Source organism: Doryrhamphus excisus, chromosome 9, assembly GCF_030265055.1.
Source record: "Doryrhamphus excisus isolate RoL2022-K1 chromosome 9, RoL_Dexc_1.0, whole genome shotgun sequence".
Lineage (NCBI taxonomy): Eukaryota > Metazoa > Chordata > Actinopteri > Syngnathiformes > Syngnathidae > Doryrhamphus > Doryrhamphus excisus.
The window spans coordinates 3,849,450-3,876,006 of NC_080474.1; the positions used below are offsets into that span (position 1 = coordinate 3,849,450).

The following is a 26,557-nucleotide window of genomic DNA, read 5'->3' on the forward strand; positions in this document are numbered from 1 at the left end:
TTGCGAAAAACATTAAAAAAAATAATAATTTAGTAGCATAAAGTTGAAGTGGACAAGTGGTTAGCGTGCAGGCCTCACAGCAAGGAGACCGGAGTTCAATTCCACCCTTGGCCATGTCTGTGTGGAGTTTGCATGTTCTCCCCGTGCATGCGTGGGTTTTCTCCGGGTACTCCGGTTTCCTCCCACATTCCAAAAACATGCTAGGTTAATTAGCGACTCCAAATTGTCCATAGGTATGAATGTGAGTGTGAATGGTTGTTTGTCTATATGTGCCCTGTGATTGGCTGGCCACCAATCCAGAGTTTACCCCGCCTCTTGCCCGAAGACAGCTGGGATAGGCTCCAGCACCCCCGCGACCCTCATGAGTCATGACCCCCATGTTAATGGGTGACATTGTCCAGCTTCAGTGGGAAGTGAAGGTCATGGAGTGTTGACTTCAGGTGGCGTTGGTTTGCTTTTACTAAAATGAATGAAAGCTGTTGTCCACCTGAACTGCGGTGATGCTGGACGGCGTTTGTCTCCTTATTGCTACGGCATGCATGGGAATACCGATGCTCTTCCATCCATCATCGTTTCACTCAATCATAACTGAGAAAACAAGCGCCGAAAGGTCAAGTCCATCACTTCACGAGCGGCGGTTTCAACTGACCACTTTCCTAGCCAAAGCGCATCCAGCTCGGGCGCCGCTTTCCCCAAAAGCCGCATCCCTTAACAGATCTCATGACAACAGTCGCCTGTGCGCCGCAGTCAATGTCAGCTGTGTCTTTTTCATTCTCTAATCAGCGGCGGGCAGAAGCGCTATCAGCCCGACCATGCGGCCTCGCCGCTCCATCCAGACATCCCAAAACACACACAGGCTGGTTTTGTCAAATGTTTTATTGAGTGTAGACATCTGGCCTACTGTAAAACATGCATTCTGCGCGCACGTGGAGAGAAGAGCAGGTGGCATTGTCCCCGCTGTCAGCTGTGACAGTGTTGGCAGCCGTGATGGAGATTAATGAAGTATCAGGAGAGTAATACGCTCCTCGCAATTTGGAGTGGAGGGCTGATCCTGATCTTAAATAGCAAAGCTGTCAAGAGTTTAGTGAACCCGTGCTGCGCCGCCGAGGGGATTTCATCCTGCGACTGGCACGGTCTCTCGTGTCAGCTCGTATTTTCAAGAAGGTGATGTCACCGTCTTCGGCGATTGCGGTTCCCATCCTCCTTTGCCTGGACGACAGCAAGAAAACATCTCCATTTAAACGACATTGTCTGTGGTACACTACTAATCAAAAACTTAGGTCTTTTATATTTTGTAAACCAACCCCTCTGGGTATGATATGTATTTCTCAGTTCTCATTTATATACGCTAGGGTACCCAAAGAGTGGCCTGGGGGCGTTTGTGGCCCCCGGCACACTCTAAACATCCATCCATCCATTTTCTTTGCCACTCATCCTCACGAGGGTGGAGCCTATCCCAGCCAATCACAGGGCACATATAGACAAACAACCATTCACACTCACATTCATACCTATGGACAATTTGGAGTCGCTAATTAACCTAGCATGTTTTTGGAATGTGGGAGGAAACCGGAGTACCCGGAGAAAACCCACGCATGCACGGGGAAACATGCTAACTCCACACAGAGATGGCCGAGGGTGGAATTGAACTTGGGTCTCCTAGCTGTGAGCCACTCGTCCACCGTGCAGCCCAATTCAATTCGAATTTAATTTAATTTGACTTGACTTGACTTGACTTGACTTGACTTGAATTTAATTTAATTTAATTTAATTTAATTTAATTTAATTTAATTTAATTTAATTTAATTTAATTTAATTTAATTTAATTTAATTTATGGGAATATGGTTATAACATAACCAGAAGAAGATATATTTGTAAAATGTAAAAACAGAAAAAACACAGAAATTGAAAAACGATTTCAAAAAATGTACTGTATTTTCCAGACTATAAGTTGCCTCACAGCTAGGAGACCAGGGTTCAATTCCACCCTCGGCCATCTCTGTGTGGAGTTTGCATGTTCTCCCCGTGCATGCGTGGGTTTTCTCCGGGTACTCCGGTTTCCTCCCACATTCCAAAAACATGCTAGGTTAATTGGCGACTCCAAATTGTCCATAGGTATGAATGTGAGTGTGAATGGTTGTTTGTCTATATGTGCCCTGTGATTGGCTGGCCACCAGTCCAGGGTGTACCCCGCCTCTCTCCCAAAGACAGCTGGGATAGGCTCCAGTAGAAAATGAATGAATGAATGAATGAATGAATAGTATAAATAATATACATATAAATAATGAGGAAGGAAGTGAACATGAAGTGATGAGAGATGGAGAAGAAGTAAGAAAAAAGGCAGCATTGCTTCTTCCTCCTCCTTTTTGCGCCATGTTGGCATGTACAGGAGAAAAAGTGTGACAATGTTAGGAACGTGTCAACTTGTCGAGCACGTTGGAAACAAATAAAGCATAAGCACGAGCAAATAGTCTCATTGTAGAAATGATGGCACATTTTAGTGCACGATTTGCTTCTGCTCTCTTTTATTTCCAGTAATAACTCTTGGAGTCACTTTTTATATCTTTTTTTTCTCTCGCCTCTTCACACACACACACACACACACACACACAAATACACACTTGTTTCCATCTTTTGCTGGAGGGGTGCCTAAATTCCCACTGAGAGAATAATCCTCTGTGTTGCGTATTCACGTCTCATGTGCACAAGCACAAAGTGTTAATAAGCCTTTGATTGCGGCGCCATCCAACTTCCCAAGGAAACGGAGCAAGTTCCAACGTGTCTTTTGTGTACACTATTTGTTCCCCTTCCCCGGCAAACTCAAAATAATTGACTTGAAGTGCTAATATGGACACGTTTATGCATCGGGCTCCTGAACAGCGTGCAATTAATTAGAAGAATCAATGTCCCTTTAAAGGCTCAGGGGACCATTTAATCCGAGCTCAATACTGCCAGAAACACTGGATGGAGAAGGAGACAGGGGTGGGGGGGCGGCAGTGGGGGAATCAATGGCTATTTGTGATTCCTGAGTATGTATTAAAGCAGACACGTCTAACTGGTTCATTTGCACTTGAAAGCAGCCATCTGGAGCAGCAAGCTTGGCTTAAGCAGATATGATTACTAATAATGTGATACCCCCGAACGCAGGAGGCCTATTCCCACAACTGGCGTGAAATAGACCTTAAAGCCACAGTCACAAACGCTGCGTGTTCTTAGGGGGGCCCAAAAAGGAGGGGGGATCAGCGCCGTAAGGACCCGACACTCAGACCTCAACCACAAGTAACAATGGCACAGCCGACCCCCCCCCAAACCCCAGGGAGAGACGTGTTTCACGCTTTGTTTGCAGCTTATGAAGGGTGCGGACAATACAGCGCCGCTGCATTAAATATATCAAATACGTATTTGAAAAAAGTCTTGAATAGTAAGGAGATTTCCACGTTTTCATGGTGTTTCCTTTTTTGTGTGTCACGAGAATTACATTAGTTTTGTGTGCAAGGAGGCTCACAGTCAAGTATCACAAAGAGATTACATAGAAGGAAGATATAATTTTTTTTTTGGGGGGGGGGTTGATTAGTCTTTGGCACCCAGGACTATTGGGTGTTATTTATTTTAAATTGAGCATTAACTTTGTAATATGAGACAATGCATTCAAAAACAATTATTACAATGCTCACATTTTCCAGTTTTTGGAAACCCAAACAAAAAATGTAATAAAAAAATTACATTAAATTAACATTTATTTTATTTTATTTTTTATATTTTTTTATTTTTATATTTTTTTGTGATTTAATTAGGAAGAATTACAAAACAAAGCATTTAATGAAATTAACATTAAATTATTATTATTTTAATTTTTAATTAATTTAGAAATAAAAATGTATTAATATGAGACAATGCATTGAAAAACAATTATCACAATGCTCACATTTTCCAGTTTTTCCACTTTTTCATGTGAAAACCCAAACAAAAAATGTAATAAAAAAATTACATTAAATTAACATTTATTTTATTTTATTTAATATGAATTTAATTTCCTTAATTTAATATATTTTTTGTGATTTAATTAGGAAGAATTACAAAACAAAGCATTTAATTAAATTAACATTAAATTATTATTATTTTAATTTTTAATTAATTTAGAATTAAAAAATGTATTAATATGAGACAATGCATTGAAAAACAATGATCACAATGCTCACATTTTCCAGTTTTTCCACTTTTTCATGTGATAACCCAAACAAAAAATGTAATAAAAATTACATTAAATTAACATTTATTTTATTTTATTTAATATGAATTTAATTTCCTTAATTTAATATAATTTTTTAATGATTTAATTAGGAAGAATTACAAAACAAAGCATTTAATTAAATTAACATTAAATTATTATTATTTTTATTTTTAATTAATTTTGAAGTTCAAAAGTTTAAAAATATGATAAAATTAAAAAAATAAATGTATTTTTTTTTAATGGAAAGAAATATTTAAAAAAATGAAAAAGACACAAAAAATGTAAAAAAACTTTTACAGACTTTTGAAACAACTGAACAATTTAAGATGTGTTTTCAGTGGGAAAAAGGTCTATTTTGGACCATTCATTCATTCATTCATTTTCTACCGCTTATCCTCACGAGGGTCGCGGGGGGTGCTGGAGCCTATCCCAGCTGTCTTTGGGCGAGAGGCGGGGTACACCCTGGACTGGTGGCCAGCAAATCACAGGGCACATATAGTCAAACAACCATTCACACTCACATTCATACCTATGGACAATTTGGAGTCGCTAATTAACCTAGCATGTTTTTGGAATGTGGGAGGAAACGGGAGTACCCGGAGAAAACCCACGCATGCACGGGGAGAACATGCAAACTCCACACAGAGATGGCCAGCCAATCACAGGGCACATATAGTCAAACAACCATTCACACTCACATTCATATGTGGCCTCCATAAAAGCTGCATTTTCTATCCGCTCATCCATGAAACAACGTTTATTGGAGGAATTTCACACTTTATGAACTTGCCGCTTTTTATCAGCGTCACACGAGTACGGGATCGGGAGCATTCGGAGCCAAACGGCACGGTGTATATAGATGTGATAAATAAAGCCCGCCCCCCCCAGCTTCCGTCAGCCGGCGAAGGGGTATTTGGTGATAAAGATATGCACAGCTGGAGCACAATGGCGGAGTGTTTAGAGCTTGGAGCGCTCGGCTTGACAGGCGCACGCACTAATTTCTTCCCCCGAGTAAAAGCGAAAGAGCAGTTTGCCGTGGCCGACTGTCACTGCGAGTGATCACACCACACTTCCCCTCATCTACTGGCACGCTGGGTGCTCACCTTGATGGCGTTCTTGCTGCTTTCCTTTTTAGAGTCCTGGAATTCCATGACTTCCATAATGAAGTCAGTGAAGCTGAGCAGCTTCAGTTCCTTCCTGTTCGGGAGCAAAAGAAGGACAAATTGTTTTAGAGAAGATGGATTGCGGTACGTGAAGGATACAGTGTTTGATGAGGTGATAGTGTTTGATTCCCGGATAACCTCCGGGTGGGCCGTGGCGCTGATAAGAAGTCAGGCCTGCTATCAGCGCCTTCTGGGCTCCCGGCTCCTTGTTTGCTATTGATTTCTACCCGAGTAATCTTTTCTCATTGTGGCTCTCTGCTTGGCTTTCTGGTCATCCAGGCAAGAAGAAGCAGTTTTGTGAGAGTCCAGGACAGTTTAGACCCGCCGGGTCTTGATAGTGTTTGGTAATTCCCAACAATAACATCTCACTGTGCTGCATGCGGCAACGCGGTTGTAACAACTTGGAGAGTCTCAAGTAGAAAAACAAATGGAGCTTTCTCCGTCAAGAGACTTCAGGGACTAATTTATGGAGCACAGTGGTTAACCTGGGTGATTTGGTGTGGGGGGGGGGGGGGGGGGGGCAAATGGGGCGTACTCCACCAGGTCCAGAAGATGCTTTTGTTACTTTCTCATACTCAATGGAGTATTGAAGTGCCTTAAAAGAGCAAAAATATACTCATCCAGCCTGCACACAAACACAACCACACAAATGTGCTAAACTATGCTAACCCCTGAGTATTTTCAAAATATAGAAAACCTGTGTGTGACATTCTAAATACAGTTTTTAACATAATTAGAGCCCTCTATACATGAAATAACACCCCTATAGTCACCTTTACACTCCGATTACCTAAAATAGTATCATAAGACAACACAAGCACACAAGTGTGCTAAACTACGCTAACCCCAGCTAGCTTCCATTTAATCCCCCCCGGGGATTTACAGCTTTAAAACATAGATGATAACTGCAAACAAATAAAGTGAGCTACCTTTTACTCCGTGATAAATGAGGGAACACTGTCATTTGTTCCGTGATAAGTGAATTTTGATTCACTTATCATAGTAGGATTCCTCATTTCTAAATAGAGTATTTTCAAAATATAGAAAACTTGTGTGTGACATTCTAAATACAGTTTTTAACATAATTAGAGCCCGCTATAGATTAAATAACACCCCTATAGTCACCTTTACACTCCGATTACCTAAAATAGTATCATAAGACAACACAACCACACAAGTGTGCTAAACTATGCTAACCCCTGAGTATTTTCAAAATATAGAAAACCTGTGTGTGACATTCTAAATACAGTTTTTAACATAATTAGAGCCCTCCATACATTATATAACACCCCTATAGTCACCTTTACACTCCGATTACCTAAAATAGTATCATAAGACAACACAACCACACAAGTGTGCTAAACTACGCTAACCTCTGCTAGCTTCCATTTAATCCACCCCCGGCGATTTACAGCTTTAAAACATAGATGATAATTGCAAACAAATAAAGTTAGCTACATATTACTCCGTGATAAATGAGGGAACACTGTCATAAGTGAATTTGGATTCACTTATCATAGTAGGATTCCTCATTTCTAAATAGAGTATTTTCAAAATATAGAAAACCTGTGTGTGACATTCTAAATACAGTTTTTAACATAATTAGAGCCCTCTATACATTAAATAACACCCCTATAGTCACCTTTACACTCCGATTACCTAAAATAGTATCATAAGACAACACAACCACACAAGTGTGCTAAACTACGCTAACCTCTGCTAGAATAAAATAACCCAGCCTATTTTTGGAAAGAAAGAAAAATATTTGATCAAATTGTATGAATGCAGGAATGCTATTTAACACGGACAGTGAGTCAGCAATGTATAGGGTACATTGTTTGGGTACTCAGTTTTGCAGAACAATGCATTATGGAGCAAATGTTATAGTTTGTTATGTGCAGTATTATACAAAAATCAACATTTTGACTGAAAACCGAATCACTGAAAAACTGGGTCATACAAAAACTAAGACAAGGTGCGAAAAGTCCTGGTTTATGCAGAAAACAAGCACACTAAAAAGTTAGTGGTTCAACGTTATTTTGGGAATCTTCGACCCACGAATCCTCTTCAAGCGCCCCAAGTGATGATTGATGTTGAATATAAACGCGTGCATACAAAGCAATGACAAACGAGCCAAAACGAGCCAGGCGGCTACGCCGCACAGGTTCAAATTCGTCAGCCTCCGCACTGCCTCGTCGCCCCCTGCGAGTGTCTGTGCTCAGGAAGTGTTGAGCGCTTTTAATTAAGCATCTAATCAGGCTGGGGGTCAACATATTTCATCCCGAAAGAATGATGCGTATTTAATGGCGCTAATACATTACCATCTCTTTGCAATCTCACTGACGGAGGGCCTGCGAGAGTAACTACCATTAATCAGCATCAAGGTTTGTCTACGTGGAGGGAAATGGATTAAGGGGGGGATTTTTTTTTTTAATATGGTGCATTACAAGAGATGCACAGTGTCCTCGTTAAGAGCAACGCTGATAGATAATGGTCACCTCTAGGTGCCTAATAAGCCATGCTAAAAGGCTTGGCAACATCATGTTACCAAGTGTAGCTTTTACAATGCAAGATGTATCGGCTTCATATCCTTACTCAGTGATCCTTACTGACTAAACGCCCTTGGAAGCCGATCATGGCTGCCTGTCATCCGTTATGTCGCCAACAACAAGCCTTTGAAGTGTATCGGGAGTTTTATTTGATTTTTAAGGGGAAACAGCGGCGGTGGCGTCCGTCATGCTGAGATAAGAGCAAACATGGTGATGTCATGTGAAGGAAATGCGAGGTGTCCTGGTAAAAAAAAAAAAAAAAAAAAAAAAAAAGTGAGCTCACTTTCCCCTCTGGCCCCGGCACCGTTTGAGAAGTTCTCATAAAATGTTCTTTGTGATGCCCGTCTGATGCATGGATGCACCCGACGACCATATTGAAATATTATCAATGTACCAACAGTCATTCATAATTCTGTTCTCCAGCTCCTTTAGTCTATATTATATCATATCTAATTATATTTAATGGTGCATAATTCCGTGCATAATTCTGCATGGTGACGCTAATGCTTGTGCTAACACGTACTGGAGTCATGAGCAACACATTCTGATGACAAAAAACTAAACACTCCTGGCATTGAGATACTCAAAATTTATTCAAATATGAATTTTAATACATTTAAAATGCAAAGAATTGTTGACTCGCTACATCGCGGTTCACCTTTCACTGTTTCCTGTGTTTTTTAAATGCAATTTTTAATATTTTCTTTATGAATGCACATTATTCTACATCCTTGTGGTTTATTACAGCAATCTATTGGTGCTCTGTGGTATGTTTGTTATTGTATTTACTACTGCTAGCAGTAGAGGGTGTTGTATACTCATGATGAAGACCTGCACGGATCCATCTCTCTGTGTCTTTGAGCAATCAGGATTTAGGAACCCTGAGTCCATTATAAGCTAAGGAAGAACCTACCACCGTGTTCGGTGTCCAGTTTGGCTGTAGATCATTGTCAGTGAATCTTGATCAGCTTGCTAAACGCCAATAAACAATAGAAGAAGAAGCTAAAGGAGTAGGACGATGACCAGAGGAATACGTTTTAACAATGTTACAAAAACGCTACAGCCAAACGGCACCAGGACAAAGCACGGTCAGAGCAGTGACTATAATGAGTCACTTATTGTGTCCAATATAGTAGATTGATCGTTAAAATTCAAACCAAATTTGAACTGTGAAAGTGTTTAAAATGTGATAAAATAGTATGCCTATCCGTGAAAAATGTGTAACATGTATTGTGAGGGGATTTACAGCTTCAAAACATAGATGATAATCGCAAACACATAAAGTTAGCTACCTATTACTCCGTGATAAATGAGGGAACACAAACACAAACAACAATTTGTTCCAGATCTGACCTATGATAAGTGAATTAGGATTCACTTATCATAGTAGGATTCCTCATTTCTAAATAGAGTATTTTCAAAATATAGAAAACCTGTGTTTGACGTTCTAAATACAGTTTTTAACATTATTAGAGCCCTCTATACATTAAATAACACCCCTATAGTCACCTTTACACTCCGATTACCCAAAATAGTATCATAAGACAACATAACACACGAAGATTCGTCCTGTGTGTGTTACAGTGGGGGGCCTCAACAGTAGCCAGTGTTGCAATAAAAGCCTGTTGTTTTGGCAATCAAGTCTGGTACTTGCGTGTCTTACCCAACATTACAGTAACATTACTGACACCTAGTGACCAGTGTAGAATACTACATATCATCACGTCTTTCAGTGCGTCTTCTGAATGCCTGAATTACTTTTGTATTTTACTTCATTCACTTGCTTGAATTATGTGAAAATATCTTACATTTGGCGGCACGGCGGTTAGCGCGCAGACCTCACAGCTAGGAGACCAGGGTTCAATTCCACCCTCGGCCATCTCTGTGTGGAGTTTACATGTTTTCCCCGTGCATGCATGGGTTTTTTTTCTGGGTACTCCGGTTTCCTCCCACATTCCAAAAACATGCTAGGTTAATTAGCGACTCCAAATTGTCCATAGGTATGAATGTGAGTGTGAATGGTTGTTTGTCTATATGTGCCCTGTGATTGGCCTCTCGACCAAAGACAACTGGGATAGGCTCCAGCCCCCCTGTGACCCTTGCGAGGATAAGCGGTAGAAAATTAATGAATGTTACATTTCCTTGTTTATTTTTGCTTTTTTTACTAATAATAGGCCGGATTCAACCACAATACAGCATGAGTTAACGATTCATATTATTTTGGAAAAAAATGTGAAAAGAGTGAAGCCACATAATTGTAAGCAGCGAGGGAGTACTGTAGAACAAAAAAACGCAAGTTCAACAACAATGCCTCTTAAGTTGTGCATGACGCCCTCAATTGTACACTTAGTATCAATACTAAGTATCATAAGATTAGCATGTGTTTTGCTTTTTCTTTGGCTTTTTGGCAGACTGCTATGGTCAGCGTGCCTTACCTGAGTCTGATCACTTTAGTGTGAAAAGTAAAAGTGATGAATAAGCCAACATACTGTACCATATAGGGGTGTTATTTCATGCCTCCAGGGCTCTAATGATGTTAAAAAAAAACTTATTTAGAAAACCCTAAACAGGTTTTCTATGCTGCAACTGCAACAGTCAGACTCAGCGGAAATTCACTGCAGTCAGTTCTGGAACCAATTAAGTGCGATAAAGGAGAGATGATGATGATGTATATGATGGGATGCCATGACTGGAATGACAACAGGCAAGCAGTGTGGATTCTGTAGCTTCTACGCTAGCCTGACCAGGCTTGATACTTGAAATATGCTTAATAAGTACGTGAGATATATCTAGGGATTAAATGGATTATGTGGTGAGAGAACAATGGCAATTGAAGAGAGAAGGGGAGGGTCTCTAACCTAACAATCTAATTACAACACTGGCTTTTAACGTGAATGCCTATTTGAGGATAGGAGGAGAACGTGAACATGAAGCAAGCAGGGGGGCTTAAAGGGGCAGGAGCGATGATGCCTGTGTCAAAAACAGCCATTTTATCGGCGTGTCTACTGTACTTGAAAATAAAAAGCGTCTTCATCTTCATCTCCAAATGTTTTTTTAAGCTGAGGAGGTACCAAACCTTTTAAGTGATGTGAAAAAAAGTTTTCAAACGCATCTTGGACTGTTTGCTTTTCAAAGCAGCACGCAAAAGCAACATCTGCATTGATCATTGACGCCGCCGCCGCCGTCGCCGCCGCTGCTGTGATCCCGTAGCACAAAGCCCTCAGCTGGCCGGGCTCCGCACACACAGAGACACATCAGGAGGAGGAGCCCCCGGCAAGGCCCCCAAACAGCGGAATGAAAAGCGACATCAATTTTGGCACAGACATCCTCCGTCACACAGATTAGGCAGGCACAATGCGCGGGCTCCTTATCTCCAGCGGCAGGAGGAGGGCAGGCAGATCTGCACGGGATGGAAACATTCTCATGGACGTAATGGGCAAAATCAATTGTTGCCCTCCTCAATCAATGTAGCCCCCACTTTCACTGTTCAGCAGCTCAGCAGTAATTGAAGTTATCCTGGGCCTGTAATGACCGCCCAAAGCACAACCATGACAAAGTTGAGAGTGTGTGATATCAGCCAGGCTGCCAGCAGGGTGGAACGTGCTGCATTCGTTTGTGCAGGAGGGCGGGGGGGTGGGGTGAGGGGGCCACTTACCCGCATGGGGGACATGCACGGACCCTCATCAGGTCCGGCAGTGAAGAAGCACTCCAGCCGCGGGGGCCGCGTAGCCCTGCCTTGATGATCTCGCTGTGGGCGCTGAGAGGGGGACGTTTTCCACGCAATCAGCAGTTTTCCGACAACAGCAAGGCTACGGTCGTTCTAATACTGTAACGTACGGTCCAACCCAAGGCCATACACGGGAAAATTATATTTATATGAAGCTTAGAAGTTATGTATACAATATATTGCATCTCAGTTTTGTGAAAAAAAGCCTATTAATACAATCAACTTTTGCTCTTTTTGCCCATTTTCGAAATATTTACATTCTATTCTTGTACATTTTCTTCTCATATATGACTTTATTCCCATATTATTAGCGGAAATATTATTTCCAGAAATTACAACTTTATTTTAGGGGGTTCTTTTGTTTCTCATATGATGACTTTTTTAAAAATTCCTTAATATTTCCACTCAATGCTACTATAATGGCATTCTTTTTCCTCATAATATTACTATTAATATTATTATTTATAAGTTTTTTTATGAATGTTTCTCTTAATATTCTGACTTTTTTGGGGGGGGGGGTTCTCATAATACTATTCATTTTAACCTTTTTGCTGTTTTTTGTTTTTGTTTCGATTTGTCCTACTTTCTTTGACAGTCATTGAACGCACCATCTCCCTTCTCCAATGCACAGGAATGTATGGATGTATTTGGATGTATTTTCACCCTTTTTCTTTCACCTCATCCTTGCTCCTAAATGCTGATACTATGTGGGAATGCATGAAGGTATGATTTGATGACTCCCAGAAAAACAGAAAATATAATATTATAATATTATTTTTAAGGCTGTCAAAGTTAAAATGTTAATGACGCAAAAATTTTAGTTGTTTTTTTTTTTTATTTTTGCTGTTTTTTTCCAACTCTTTCAACTTTTTCCTTGAAAAGTCATTCCAATAAAATTGTTATTTTTCTGCAACCTACCAAATGTTTGTTCTCATAATATTTCTACTTAAATAAAATATGTTTTTTTTCCTTTAACACTTCGACCCAACGCTACTAAAGTTTTTCCTCAAAATATTACTTTATTCATGTAAAATTTGACGATTTATCATTGTATTAAAATTTTTTTCTTAATATTTTGACTTTACTCATGTAAAATTACTGCTGAAATTTCTGTTTTTGCAGCTGTTGTTTTTTGTCATTAACAAATTTAATGTAATAAAAATATTCCTATTGTAGTATTATAACTTAATATTTGAATTTAATCATAACATTTAACACTTTTTCCCCCAAAATGACAACTTTATTTAGTTTTGTCTTTTTTCTCATAATATTACAATAAAAATCAGATTTTTTTTCCTGAGTTGTTTGCGTAAAATTAAAACTTTTTCATGTTAGATTACATTTTTTTCTTTGAAAATCACTGCTGATTTTTCAATTTTCTGCTGTTCTGTCTTTTTATTATTATTTTCAAAAAAGATGTTTCTAGAATGTGCGTGTGGCGGCGTGTGGCGGCGTGTGGCAAATGGTCCCCGGGCTGCTCTTTAGACGTCCCTGTTCTAATAGACAGTCATTAAGTGCAGAAGATGGGTCACTTTGTTTGGAAAAAGGCATTCAACTCTCGGGTGGTTTCTGTGATTAATTAGCAGCATGTAGACTCATTTAGCGTTGTGAAGAATTCAATCCAGTGCCTCGCGAGAAGCAGAAAAAAAAGCCTCTGCTGTCATAATTTTTCTCTCCATAGAGGTTTTCACAGCAGAACAATAAAACCAAAAATGCCCAAGTTATAATTATACCTAGAGATGACAGATGACAGTTAAAAACTTAATTTAGAGGAAAACCCTTTGACGGAATTGTTCAGTAAGAAGAGGGATCCTTTGCTTTATGATGGAAATGACGCCGCCATTTATTATTCTATCAGCACATGCAATTAAAGCAGCGCACTGAGGACGCAGTTGATAATAAAACGTGCCGGGATGGAATGCTAATTAACCTCTGTTTCTTGTGCGCCTCCTCTTGACTCGGGTCTCGCAGTATGCTCTCCAGGCCATCGCCGTCCCCGGAAGGGGATGGCCGGCGCTATCCCGGGTTGGGAGCGTCCACACATTCGTAATTGTCTGGTAATAGCCTGGTAAATACAAACACAGAAAAAAAACAGCTGTTAGGCAATGCAGGCAACTGCTAAGGCTGCCATGGCCTGCAGGGGGTGCCAAAAATGCGCAGGAAAATTTTTATTAATTATTACTATCAACTCTGACAATGAAAAATCTCATATTCATGGCCAATTATTATTATTATTACTACAAATTATGCTAAATTAATCTCCCTGCACATGTATTTTTAACATAGATATTTTATATAGCCTTTCTATACAATAATCCCTTGCCAATTCACCCTTGAAATTTCTCGGCTTCACTCTAAAACAGGGGTCTCAAACATGCGGCCCTTGACAAAGACTCGAGTTTCGCTGACTCACGGGTACTCTACCAAGACTCGAGTTTTGCTGACTCATGAGTGCTCACCAAGCATCTACACCAGGGGTCTCAAACACGCGGCTCGCGGGCCAAATGTGGCCCGCAGGACACTACTTTGAGGCCCCCGCCTTGATATGAAAGTTTAATGTTAGTGCGGCCCGCGCAAGTTTGATATGGATGCTGTATGGTATCATGTAGCCAGAAAAAATGATTACGTTTGATTAATGTTCATGTTAAAGGTTAAATAACTGTTAATAGCTATCCTCCCTATCCGTGTGGAAGTGGTAAGTTTTGGCTATTTAAGTTTAAAGGAAATAACTTGAAGGCTACCGTTTAGGTCGCTAGCTCTCTAGTTTGCGAGTTAGCATGTGTCTCAAGACCCTGCAGTTGCGCAATATGTTGTAAATAAAAAGAGTGTGCCGCTTAACCTCACTAGGGTCGCGGGTATCCTGGAGCCTAAAAAACTAATATAAAACATTTTTTTAATGAAGTAATTCTACGCATTAATGTTAATATTTTTTTCATTTACAGTAATAATTACATGGACGCTATGGATGCTAAATATGGACGGACGTAACAATACAGGTGAAATGTACAACATTTATGTACAAACGCCCACCATTTTTACCGGTTCAAGTCTTCATGCTTCACTGATAAAGTTGTTTCCTGATTTGGCACTCGGTTCGGCGGTCCCTGAAGGCAGCATAGTTGCTGTGAGATGCAAAAGTAAAATTGATATCGCTGGATCATCTTACATTATCATTAGCGGTGAGTGGCGTTCAGGATGTGAGGCGCATTTAGGGATTAAACCTGGTTTGTTTACAATGGCAATTGATGAGAGAAGTGGAGGTTTGTTCCGATTGTTGCAAATGTTGATCCAAAATCGGAGGAGAACGTCAGCAGGTTGCCATTTTTGCCAATAAGTCTCCAGATTAGCTAGCACGCATTTTTCTGCTACAAGATCACATTCAAACCCGCAATTCCGAATGTCCCATCGTTGCGTCATCGGGGGTGCCCCCCCATCCCACCTTCCAGTTGCGTATGAGATGATCTGCATTGTCCTGGCACTTATTCACATCCATTCATTTGTCACCTGTCCTAAACGTCTTTGTGCCGTCTTCTTTGTCTCGCAGGGCAGCAGGACACCTGACATGGCGGAGCCAAGATGGCGTTAATGGCAACCCTCAGCAAGAACAATGTAAGGGTGGAAGTAGGGGGGGGAGGGCAATTATGAGATTAGCCCTACCAGCTCCGGAGGGCCGGGATTGAACGGGTCTGAAAGAGGAGCAGCTCACGAATCCATTTTCACACGGCGGCCTGACACAGGTCTGAGGCGGGATTGATTGGAAAAGTGTCCCCGTCATTACAGGTAATCCTAGTTTCCTGTTTAAAGACCCGGGGAACCAAAGACTGAGTGAGACGGAGTGAGGCACCTCAATGGCACCAGTGGTCCAACGACCAGTGACAGTGAAGGCTACTCCACACTAACATCCATTTTTTCATGAATACCCCCCCCCCAAAAAAAATGTCCATCCACATAAGTGGAGTGTGTAAAAAAAAAACATTGTCCACATAAAAAGCACATTCATCGTCCAATCAGAAGCCTGAAAAGCAACTGACTTGTTGGTGTCTAAAGTGCGACCCATGGCTGTTTTTTTTTTATTGGCCTGCATTCTGAAAATATAATTTAACAAAAAAACTCAAGAAAATAGTAGAAAAATCAACATTATTTTTTTAAAATTAAGTCACAATATTATTACCAGAAAAAAAAATGATTTTATGAGAATAATGTCAGAATATTATAAGGAAAAATAACATTATATTAGGAACAGAGTTGTGACAAATATGTTCATGGGAAATAAATATGATTTACATTTTTGCAAAAGTAGGTTGTGGAAAATATTATAATATTACAAGAATAAAGTCAAAATATTCTAAGAATTAAGTCAACATTTTCAAAAAAGAAAGTACAAAAAAACACCACAACAAAAATTTACAACAATAGCAGTAATTTTAGGAGAATAAAGTCAAATATCAAGAGGACAAAGTTGTGTTTAAACAAGAAAAGGTGATATTATGGGGAAACATTTTAATATTGGAATATTAGAGAAATATATTTTTTTGTCATAATATTGTGACAAACAAAACAAAAAAAATTTGGTTGGGGAAGTTATAACGTCATGGGAAGTTGTATAGGCTCCAGCATGCCTGCAACCCTCGTGAGGATGAGAAAGATATAAAATACTTAAAAATTTTAATACTTTAAAATACTATAAAAATACTTTTGCATATTTTACAGACTATAAGTTGCACTTTTTTCATGGTCCAATTTCTTATATTGAGGTACAACATATGTATCAATAAAAAATGGATTTGACTACACATGTGCTGCCTTTAAGTTAAAGTGGAGTTGGGGTTGTTTATTTTGGCGACACCTAGTGGCCACCGTAATTCATTGAGTTGAGCTTGTGGTGCATTTTGGCACACAAATTGAATGATTCAGCGCATACTGGATGCCTTGACTTTCCAATATGCCTCTGCATTGGCAACTACAGTATTGTGCCTGTAAGTAATGTGCAACTACTCTATATTTATGTGTATTGTATTGAGTTGTGGACTCGTATAGAGCAGCTACACTTTCTAGATCTTCCAGATTCTGCACCTCTTTCTGCAGTGTTTTCATAGACTTCCTGTGTCATTTACTCCACCCCCAGCCCTCCTTCTCTCAGCTGTGATTGGTCACACTCCCAAGCGCTCCTGAGGACTTCCAGATACGTAGGTCCGTGTTTACTGCTGCCTGAGCCACTGTTTGATTTTCAGTCAATTTTTACTAATTTTCACAAATTTTAGAGTGGTTAGCACACAGGCCTCACAGCTAGGAGATCCGAGTTCAATTCCATTGTGTGGAGTTTGCATGTTCTTCCCGTGCATACATGGGTTTTCTCCAGGTACTCCGTTTTTTTCCCACATTCCAAAAACATGCTAGGTTAATTGGCGACTCCATACTGTCCATAGGTATGAATGTGAGTGTGAATGGTTGTTTGTCTATATAATAATATACTAATTAAAAGTCACTTACTCACTCCCTTTGGGTTTGTCTTCTTCTCTTGTCAATTTAATGTCAACAGCAGCACCAAGAAATTCGCTCTGATAATAATAAATGCCACTTCTAGTCCAATTGATTGACTTATATTCTGGAAAATAGGCTAGGTTTAAATTCATGAACCTAGACATCTTCTTTCTGTTGGATATTCGGGAGCACCGATGCCTCGCTATTAAAAGCACGGACCACGACATCTGTTCCAAGAGGGTACAAAATCCGGTGCGGGATAATAGCATCTGTAGTTTGTCACTTTGTGCTGCACACATGGCACGTTATTTGCATTCCTCAGGTATGGCGTTCTCTCCAGGCGTCTTGAATAATGATTCACAAATCACTCTCTCCACGCCAGTCAAGAGCTGTGATCCTCTGAATAGAGCATTGTCACGGCGACTGTAATTGGTGAAGACCTGACAGAGCCCGGCCAAGTCGGCCCGGTAACAAAGAGGCTCTCGCTAGCCGGCTGAGGGATGATTTTAATAATGTGAAGCTCCAGACGGATAACGCGAGGCATAAATGAGCGCGGGGGGTTCTTGTGGGTCTTTGCACTAAGTGACACAGGTGCAGGCAAACACCGTGCAGGAACATGAAACACCCCCTTCCCTCAAGTGCGGACAAAGCACTGTCAATTAGACGCCACCACGCACCGTCAACATCACTTCCAAAAACGCTTCTGTCGGCCTTGCTGCCGTCTAACTTGGCCGTTCGGCCATTTGTATTTATGTCCTTTCCAATTATTTGTGTGGACGTTCCTGTCCAGAGTGTAAATTGGGGAAGTATTTATGTAAAACATGTAATTCTTTTTGTTATCGTGTAACACCTACTGCAGTAATTGCTTCATTCCCCAGTGATGGGCTCATTTTGTCTTCTTACTGAATATACGTATATTCACTTCCTTATGTAGTCACTGGTGTTTCATACGCCCCAGTTTTTGTATGATTTGGTTTTTGCCCAAATTCTTCTTCCGTTTTCCTACAATATCGCAGGTAACAAACCTGTGCGTTTGCCCTGCACTGTATCCTTCCGCAAACTCAATTCCCAAACAAAGCACTGCTGACTCACCATCCATGCATTTTGTAATCACAACATATGTTTACAAACTGTTTACAATTCAGGTTTGTTACACTATCAGAGCCCTCGAGACATATAATAATACCCCTATAGTCACCTTTGCACTCATATTACCCAATACAGTACACATAATAAGACACACAGTATTAGGCATAGAAAACCTGTTTACAACCTTCTAAATACAGGTTTCTAACATTATTAGAGCCCTCTAGCGATGAAATAACACCCCTATAGTCACCTTTGCACTCCTATTACCCAATATAGTACACATAATAAGACATACAGTATTAGGCATAGAAAACCTGTTTACAACTGTTTACAATTCAGGTTTGTTACATTATCAGAGCCCTCGAGACATATAATAACACCCCTATAGTCACCTTTGCACTCCTATTACCCAATATAGTACACATAATAAGACACAGTATTAGGCATAGAAAACCTGTTTACAAAATGTTTACAATTCAGGTTTGTTACATTATCAGAGCCCTCGAGACATATAATAACACCCCTATAGTCACCTTTGCACTCCTATTACCCAATACAGTACACATAATAAGACACACAGTATTGGGCATAGAAAACCTGTTTACAACCTTCTAAATACGGATTTTTAACATTATTAGAGCCCTCTAGCGATGAAATAACACCCCTATAGTCACCTTTACACTCCTATTACCCAATCTAGTACACATAATAAGACATAGAAAACCTGTTTACAATTCAGGTTTGTTACACTATCAGAGCCCTCGAGACATATAATAACACCCCTATAGTCACCTTTGCACTCCTACCACCCAATATAGTACACATAATAAGACATACAGTAATAGACATAGAAAACCAGTTTACAACCTTCTAAATACCGTTTTTTAAATGAATGAACACCATTAGAGCCCTCTAGAGATTTAATAACACCCCTATAGTCACCTTTATACTCCTATTACCCAATATAGTACACATAATAAGACATACAATATTAGGCATAGAAAACCTTCGAAATACAGGTTTTTAACATTATCAGAGCCCTCTAGACATGAAATAACACCCCTATAGTCACCTTTACACTGTTATATTAGCACGCAGACCTCACAGCTAGGAGACCCGAGTTCAGTCCCACGCTCGGCCATCTCTGTGTGGAGTTTGCATGTTCTCCCCGTGCATGCGTGGGTTTTCTCCGGGTACTCCGGTTTCCTCCCACATTCCAAAAACATGCTAGGTTAATTAGCGACTCCAAATTGTCCATAGGTATGAATGTGAGTGTGAATGGTTGTTTGTCTATATGTGCCCTGTGATTGGCTGGCCACCAGTCCAGGGTGTACCCAGCATCTTGCATGAAGACAGCTGGGATAGGCTCCAGCACCCCATGTGACCCTAGTGAGGATAATGAATGAATTAACGAATGAATCTTAATTTTATTGACTAATAATAGTCAGTGTCCAACCACAAAACAGCATGATTTATTCATTAATATATTTTTGAATAAACGTGATAGAGCTGCCAAATTCAAACCTAAAAGCGGTGAGGAATTACTGTATTATTTGTGACGGCATATTTATTTAATATAGTGCATGCATTGTATTTCATATCATGTTAAACAACCTACCAAGTACATTTAGGACAATGTGTGTGTGTGTGTTGCCATTATATCTCAGCATTGAGTATCATGTAGGGGTTAATAAAAGGATTCAGCACTTTCCGGCCTTGCTATCCCCCTCTCTGAACAAATGAAGCCTGAAATTTTTATTCTTTTTCTAATGGAATTCCAATGGCCTTTGCTGCAAATCAAGTGGAAATTCTTGCATATCAAGTGGGGAAAAATTAAATGTTAACCACATTTTAATGTGATTAAGGGTGACAGGGACATCATTTCTGCTCATCATTCAGCAGTACGAGCGCTCCAACAGCCAAGCTGTGTTTGTGCTGCATGGCGCCTCGCAAACTTTAGTGCATTTAGTGCATGTTAAGCAGCACATCTGCCAAATTGCTTTCATGTGGCTTTAAATTTCAATCACATCATCTTATCAAATGACAAAAAAAAAGCAAATGTCCAGCTCGGAGTGAATAGAGATATCCCGCAGGGAGACCCCCCGCCCCTTTTGTGTGGGAATCCTGAAGGGATTTGATAATTCCCGTGTTTCCGCATGCCTCGGGCTTCCCCCTGGCTTTGTCCTAGCTTTGATCAGCTAAAATGGCTCAGCGGGATAAAACAATGTTGAGGTTGTAGAATGCAAGAGACCTGAGACAATGACCTGACAAGATGGTCGTGCAGGTTGGCTTCATTAGTGCTGCTTAGGCGGCTAAGCCTGCTAAAGGTGGGCCGACACCTCCCATTGACGGCTTCAACTGCTTTCACGTGCAATTCAACGCCGACAGACCTCATCGTGCGACCCGCCGACTGTATCATTCACGGCGCGGCTGCTGACACATCATAAGGCATATCCAGCATGCTTCAGTGCTGCCATTCCATAGATCAAACCTGTCAAGATTTGCATTTGAGAGTAAACGATATTCTCCATAATATAAAGGAAAATGAAAGAAAACAAGAATTGGGGTGCTGGTGGAAAGACCCAACTGCCGACCAGAGATGTGCGAGTCACGAACGAGTTGCACGAACGAGTTGCACGAACACATGCATTTCACTGACTCGCCAGTGCTATTCGTCAAAGGGTTGACTTTCACTGACTCACTGGTGCTCGAGGAAGACTCGAGATTCACTGACTTACGGTTACAATAAAGAAAGTCGATGTCTACATGACGAAGAAACAGATTTCACTGACTCACAGAAAGATTCGAGTTTCATTGACTCAGTGGTACTTGATGAAGACTCGAGTTTCACTGACTCACGGTTACATGACGAAGAAACAGATTTCACTGACTCACAGCCGCCACAAAAAGATTTGAGTTTCATTGACTCAGGGGTACTTGATGAAGACTCGAGTTTCACTGACTCACAGATGAGTCAAGTACTTGAAGGTTGACTCAGCGTCAAATTCAGTGACTCATGGGTGCTTGACAAAGACTTGAGGTTCACAGACTCTACAAAAACTTCAGTCTTACCGATTCACGGTCACTCGACAAAGACTCCAATTTGTCCGATTCGTGGGTGCTTGATGAATACTTGAGATACACAAACTCATGGGTACTCAACAAAAACTGCAGTCTTACCGATTCATGAGTACTCGACAAAGACTCGAGATTCACTGACTCACGGTTACATGATGAAGAAACAGATTTCACTGACTCACAGCCGCCACAAAAAGATTCGAGTTTCACCGACTCAGGGGTACTTGATGAAGACTCGAGTTTCACTGACTCGCAGATGAGTCAAGTACTCGCAGGTTGACTCAGCGTCAAATTCAGTGACTCATGGGTGCTTGACAAAGACTTGAGGTTCGCAGACTCAACAAAAACTTCAGTCTTACCGATTCACGGTCACTTGACAAAGACTCCAATGTGTCTGATTCATGGGTGCTTGATGAATACTTGAGATACACAAACTCATGGGTACTCAACAAAAACTTCAGTCTTACCGATTCATGAGTACTCGACAAAGACTCGAGATTCACTGACTCACGGTTACATGATGAAGAAACAGATTTCACTGACTCACAGCCGCCACAAAAAGATTCGAGTTTCACCGACTCAGGGGTACTTGATGAAGACTCGAGTTTCACTGACTCGCAGATGAGTCAAGTACTCGCAGGTTGACTCAGCGTCAAATTCAGTGACTCATGGGTGCTTGACAAAGACTTGAGGTTCGCAGACTCAACAAAAACTTCAGTCTTACCGATTCACGGTCACTTGACAAAGACTCCAATGTGTCTGATTCATGGGTGCTTGATGAATACTTGAGATACACAAACTCATGGGTACTCAACAAAAACTTCAGTCTTACCGATTCATGAGTACTCGACAAAGACTCGAGATTCACTGACTCACGGTTACATGACGAAGAAACAGATTTCACTGACTCACAGCCGCTACAAAAAGATTCGAGTTTCATTGACTCAGGGGTACTTGATGAAGACTCGAGTTTCACTGACTCACAGATGAGTCAAGTACTCGAAGGTTTACTCAGCGTCAAATTCAGTGACTCATGGGTGCTTGACAAAGACTTGAGGTTCACAGACTCTACAAAAACTTCAGTCTTACCGATTCACGGTCACTCGACAAAGACTCCAATTTGTCCGATTCATGGGTGCTTGATGAATACTTGCGATACACAAACTCATGGGTACTGAACAAAAACTGCAGTCTTACCGATTCATGAGTACTCGACAAAGACTTGAGTCTTACCGACTCACAGGTACTCGAGGAAGACTTGCATTTCACTGACTCACGGTTGCTCGGAATCAGTGACTCATGGGTGCTTGACAAAGACTTGAGGTTCACAGACTCAACAAAAACTTCAGTCTTGCCGATTCATGGTCACTCGACAAAGACTCCAATTTGTCTGATTCATGGGTGCTTGATGAATACTTGAGATACACAAACTCATGGGTACTCAACAAAAACTTCAGTCTTACCGATTCATGAGTACTCGACAAAGACTTGAGTTTCACTGACTCACAGGTATTTGAGGAAGACTCACCGACTCACGGTTGCTTGAATTCAGTGAATCGTGGGTGCTTGACTCATGGGTACTCGACAAAGACTTGAGTTTCACTGACTCACAGGTACTTGAGGAAGACTCACTGACTCATGGTTGCTTGAATTCAGTGAATCGTGGGTGTTTGACTCATGGGTACTCGACAAAGACTTGAGTTTCACTGACTCACAGGTACTTGAGGAAGACTCACTGACTCACGGTTGCTTGAATTCAGTGAATCGTGTGTGCTTGACTCATGGGTACTGAACAAAGACTTGAGTTTCAATGACTCACAGGTATTTGAGGAAGACTCACTGACTCACCGAATTCAGTGAATCGTGGTTACTTGACTCATTGGTACAAAGACTCCAATTTGTCTGACTCATGGGTCCTTGACGAAGACTTGAGTTTCACTGATTGTTGCAGTTACAGAAACGTTCGTGTAAAATGTCCTTAATTTAATTTTCCAAATGTAAATGTTGGCAGATAAGAGTGTCTAGGACCAAGTTTTTCCTGATCCAGATAGCACCGAAGCCAACTGAGGTGGACTTGCACTGCAGCACCTAACCTGGCCGAGCATCCTTAGTATGCTACAACAGCTCCCCCTTCATCCTTCCTTTCTCTGCAAAGGCAGCACAAAATAAGAGGTATGAGCTCATGGTGGGCTTTTGAAGCAGGGGGGGGGGGGGGGGTGGTCATGGAGGAAGGGGGCCTCTGTGGGAAGTGTTTCATCCTGCCTGCGGTGGGCTCCTGAGCGACGAACCTGCACACCCTTGATGCTCCCCGTGGCCACGACTTGATGGAAAACGCATCACACACGGCGTCTCTAAAGGAGGTCTGCTACATCAGCGCCGATATTGCAACTTCTTGGGAGCCTACAAAGCCAACATGAGCTGGAGGAAGCATAAACCAGCGTACACACGCATACACCTAGTAATTAGAGCAGCTTTAATTTATAATTTATGCGTGTGGACACATCACACCTAAAACAAGTAGCTTGGAAACACCTCTATTTAAACTAAATAAACACAATTGAAAAGATTTTCCAAATGTACTAAAATGCAATATAGATTAGAGAGCGTATAAAGCAGTTGCCGTGAAAGTTAAGTTTGTGTGATATTTTTTCCATGAGTCATATGTAAGTATTGTGCAACTCTTGATTGTGATACGTGAGTGTGTGTCAAGACTGAAATGCACTGAGCTGTCAGACTGATTCTAACGGTGTTTTACTACTAATTATGATATTTATAGGTTATCACATGCTTTGTCTGGTATCAGGCCAGGTATGATGCCCCCCAAGTGTCGTGCTGATACTGGCACGCGGGGGCATGATATCACATACTATTTAATCATGAGCTTATTATCACGTACTATTTAATATTTACTATTATACTAATATTTACTATACTATTTACTATGACAGAGCACAGACGGCAGCAAAACAAACACTGTGTGTTCATGCTCGTGCGCTGTTCTCTGATTGGTTGTTTCACGGGCATGATACCAGAGCAGCGCGCTCTGAGTGGACAGCTACGGGGGCTGATACTGGACATGGTTAAACTCTATATTTTATCAGTATCACTACCTTGGGCTTTGACACAGTATCATTTCGGCCTTTTCCCGTATCATTCATGGGCGGTTTACTAGGGTACAGGGACAATTAATACTGTAGTATGTGATAACTAATACTACATATACGTATGTTATTACTTGTTATAAGCCGAAATTCAAACTATCTTTCTCCATATGAGGCATCCATGCTGTCATTCACAGCAGTTGACTGGGCGAGAGAAAAAATAGGGGGGGGGCTGGGGTTGAGCGGGGAGAGTCGTCAACATGTGACAATTGTGACAAGAGCAGGCGAAGTGTGTAGCGCTGAGGAACACCACACAAATTTCTCCATCTCTTCTCCCCCCCCCCCATCCCATCCCATCCCTGGATGACAGCTTAATGTCTACCACATGCAATATTTATTCCCATCGTGTGTCAGACTGTCTAGCTGTCCTAGGGAGTACAAAGAATGCCACTTATTAGAATAAAAGCAGAGGGAAGGTAATCAAGGACATATGTAACATCAGCCAATCATGGCTTCTTCTTCCCCGGCCCTGCTTTGCTTTTTTTTTCCACCCTCCTTTCAAAACAGTGGAACAATAATCCTGATAATGAGCGCTGTGCATCTTTACGTAGCGACTCTAAATTCATTAAATTTCTCTCATTAGCGCAGGCATGTGCATTCAGTCTTGTCACAAAAGGCGATAAAAAGAATAGCCAAAGATCCATCATTAGACAGACTACAGTAGATCCTGGCTGTTTGCAGGGTTGCGGGGGGTGCTGGAGCCTATCCCAGCTGTCTTCCGGCGAGAGGCGGGGTACTGGTGGTCAGCCAATCACAGGGCACATATAGACAAACAACCATTCACACTCACATTCATACCTATTATTTATTAATTAACCTAGCATGTTTTTGGAATGTGGGAGGAAACCGGAGTACCCGGAGAAAACCCACACATGCACAGGGAGAACATGCAAACTCCATACAGAGATGGCCGAGGGTGGGACTGAACTCGGGTCTCCTAGCTGTGAGGTCTGCGCGCTAATATAACAGTGTAAAGGTGACTATAGGGGTGTTATTTCATGTCTAGAGGGCTCTGATAATGTTTAAAAACCTGTATTTCGAAGTTCACAGGTTTTCTATGCCTTTTCTACGTTTTCTATGTCTTTTTATTGGTACTTTATTGGGTAATAGGAGTATAAAGGTGACTATAGGGGTGTTATTTAATCTCTAGAGGGCTTTAATGGTGTTCATTCATTTAAAAACCCGTATTTAGAAGGTTGTAAACTGGTTTTCTATGTCTAATACTGCATGCTAACCACTCTTCCGCCTTTCAGCCCTGGTGAACAACAAATCCATACAAATGTTTTCCTCCAATTTCAGATCATCATTTGCAATAAAAGTTAGTGTTGTAATTATTACATTAGATTCAGCTCCAGAACCCTACCCTTCTCTTTTCAATTGCCATGGTTCACTCGACATCAGCCCGATCCAGGTTTAATCCCTAAATATGCTTCTCACAGATGTATTTATACGTATTTTACGATTTTGCGCTAGAGGAAAAAAAAGGTGATGACGAAAAATCAGTCAAAATCATCAAAAAATCATTTTTTAAAACTGAAAATCCACAAATGTTAGTGAATTCCAAATCATATAAAATTGGGGCGTTCATAAACTGAGGTTTGACTTTATTTATAAATGATTACCATCTCAATGAGATGAGTTTTTTCTTTTAATTAATTTAAAGAAAAATTAATTAATTAATTAATTTAATAATTCTTTTTTTTTAATCAAATTTTTGGGGAATGTTGAACATTACAAAACTGGGAAAGTATATTTTTAAATTATTACTGACTTGAGATGTTTCCTGTGGAGAAAAAAACTTGCCTATTTTGTGGATTTTTTTTAATAAATAAATAAAAAAATGGACCAAAATTCCGCAAATTTGTGGGCATGGTGACCCACACAAAAAGCGAGGCATTCAAAATCTGAGCTTTGCCTGTATTTATATATTCTTACCATCTTGCTAAGATGTGTTTGCTGTGGAAAATAGAAATTTTCTGGAAAAAAATGCCAATTTTGGGAAAGAGAATTACGATATAATTTTTAAACAAATTAAAAACATATATATTTATTTTCATTTTTGACTAAAAATCTGTTA

General features: G+C 40.6%; 1 long non-coding RNA gene across 2 annotated transcripts in view; it reads right to left on the reverse strand.

Moving 5' to 3' along the window:
• Positions 1–934: 934 nt before the first annotated feature.
• Positions 935–26,557, reverse strand: part of LOC131135417 (uncharacterized) — a 63,511-nt gene continuing 37,888 nt past the window's right edge. For both annotated transcript variants that reach the window (XR_009131590.1, XR_009131589.1), the window contains 3 exons: positions 13,602–13,736; positions 5,336–5,429; positions 935–1,209 (listed from right to left, as the gene is read on the reverse strand). This is a non-coding gene — a long non-coding RNA (uncharacterized LOC131135417). The remainder of the gene's footprint in view (positions 1,210–5,335; positions 5,430–13,601; positions 13,737–26,557) is intronic.